Raw genomic sequence first — 239 nt, forward strand, 5'->3', positions numbered from 1 at the left:
AATCAACTAGTGCAAAATCAAGAGACTTTTTGCCATCGTGTGCATTTCCAAAAAAGCTGTTCATGTAATCTGAAAACACAAACTCTCTATAACGAGCCACGCCGTCCTTCTGTACGACTTGAGCAAATGGTGCAATCTTTTCTGTTGGTTGTGGGCTCGTAAATATTGGTATTGACACTCTTGATTTTGTGCTTGTGGTGCGCACTCTATGCTCTGCACTTTTATACCTTCCGTTGCTT

The sequence above is a fragment of the Theobroma umbraticum genome, unplaced genomic scaffold (assembly GCF_002168275.2).
Source record: "Theobroma umbraticum cultivar Fairchild unplaced genomic scaffold, ASM216827v3 scaffold_67.0, whole genome shotgun sequence".
Lineage (NCBI taxonomy): Eukaryota > Viridiplantae > Streptophyta > Magnoliopsida > Malvales > Malvaceae > Theobroma > Theobroma umbraticum.